The 1,856-nt window shown below is 32.8% G+C and overlaps 1 long non-coding RNA gene across 2 annotated transcripts; it reads left to right on the top strand.

The window, feature by feature from the left end:
• The first annotated feature begins 250 nt into the window (after positions 1-250).
• On the top strand, positions 251-1,200 carry LOC131634930 (uncharacterized). 2 transcript variants are annotated; one of them, XR_009293694.1, is made up of 4 exons: positions 251-428; positions 543-582; positions 695-809; positions 1,022-1,200. It is a non-coding gene; the product is annotated as an uncharacterized LOC131634930 (long non-coding RNA). The 2 variants fall into 2 exon arrangements; XR_009293693.1 differs by lacking the exon at positions 543-582 and having other exon boundaries at positions 256-428; positions 1,022-1,198.
• The last annotated feature ends 656 nt before the right edge of the window (positions 1,201-1,856 follow it).

Here is a 1,856-nt window from a genome sequence, read left to right as displayed (position 1 = left end):
GCAAAAGGTTATTCCCGTAATTAACAAAATAAACTAAAGCACATGCTTCCACTTTTCTACTTCTTCGGCAAATTGTACCACCTGTCAACATCTTATTAGTCCAAAATAAATCTTTTCCCCAAACACCATTTTCATTTGTTTCTCTTTCTTCTTTCTTTTACTGATACCAACTTTTTCCTTCTCTCTCTATCTGTTCTCTCTCTCTCTCTCTCTCTCTCTCTCTCTCTCTCTCTCTCTCTCTCTCTCTCTCAGGTACAAGAAGAAACCCTAGCACCGATTCCTCATTCCCACCCTATTTCAATTTTCATCAAACCCTAATTTCCCATCTCTCAACCTCGTCTTTGTCTTCAGTTCTTCTACATTCAACCTAGAACCGACACCGTCCTTGGGTTGATTCATCTTTAACATCATACCAATTTGTTTTTGAGGTAACTACATCTATTTAATGATTGTCTTGACGTCATGGTGAAATTTCACTTTCATTTTCATCCAATTCTTATGCGTCTAACAGGTTATTGTGCATATTCATGTGTGTTTTGCAGATTTATATGCCCTAATGCTTCATATTATCTTCTTTTTTCGGTGTGAATCTTTTTGATTACTCGGTATATTTGTTTTGATGTTATTTTCTTAAGGTTTTCTTCATCTTTTTGGTGTGAAATTAATGTTGCTTACTCAATTGTATTTTTTTCAGATCCAGTTTTTTGGTGTGAAGACGGTTGCAACCATGACTGAACTTGTCTGAAAGAAATTGATGGTGAATGTTAGCTGTTTGATTAAATGTCTGAAAGAATTTGATTGTGAATAGAGTATGTAGACAAGATCTTTTTATCTTAAAAAGGATTGGAAAAATCATTTTTTGGTTGCTAATTATATATATTTTTATTTACATGTGTTGATTATTTTTAGTTCTTTTTTAATGTACTGTCACGACCCTTGATGTTAAGTCAAGAAAGGTGTTGTTGGTATCATAGGCTCCTCGCATATAAATACTTCTTATTCGTGTGATGACTTTTGACAGGTCCTTATCAAGGAGAAGAATGTGTGTGGAAAGTAAGAGTTGAGCTACCAGATACTTATTCTTATAAATCTCCTTTCATGGGCTTCATCAATAAGATTTATCATCCAAATGTTGATAATATATACGAATCTCAATGCACTTAAACTGTGTAATTTGAATACTTTATCTCACATTTTAATTTTAAGAGTAAGTTAATGTTTGATCATCTTGGATAATAATAATTTCATGCCATGATCTATTTATCTTGGAGTTATCAATCTAACATGGAGTGAGAGAACAAAGAGAAAGTAGCAGGCAAGAGTTATAAGCAAAGAGCCTATCATAGAACAATAGCCTGGTTTGTGTGTTTGGTTCCCTACTAAATGTAGTCATAATATTGAGGAAGAGGACCATTGGTCCAATATTGATGATTAATTCTAATGATCATTAACTTTCTTTGTTAATTTTTTGGTTTTTAATTTGTATTGGTTAGATAATTTTGGCTAGATTGAACAATAATTTTAGAGGGGAAGTATAAGGAGTAGCAAAAGAAACTACATACTGAATTAATGCATTCTAAATCTCTGGTTGATTTGGTTCAATTTATTAGAAAGAAAAATATTTTGCTGCTGAACAATATCCAAATGGACATGACACAATGCCTGATACTCTCAACTTTAAATATCTTTTGGACTTGCATTTTTTAGTGAGCTAGCATTTTTTGGTTTAGAGTTTATGTGTGATGTTAATGAATCTGGTTGTTTATATGTATGTGTTTGGACTTGAGGCTTCCTTTGGATATATGTATGTTGGTCCTGAATGGTGATGATATATAGGATGCATCTTGCTTGGTTTG

This window comes from Vicia villosa, unplaced genomic scaffold (genome assembly GCF_029867415.1).
Source record: "Vicia villosa cultivar HV-30 ecotype Madison, WI unplaced genomic scaffold, Vvil1.0 ctg.001383F_1_1, whole genome shotgun sequence".
In the NCBI taxonomy this organism is placed as follows: Eukaryota; Viridiplantae; Streptophyta; class Magnoliopsida; order Fabales; family Fabaceae; genus Vicia; species Vicia villosa.
This window is presented reverse-complemented; position numbering and strand designations above follow the sequence as displayed.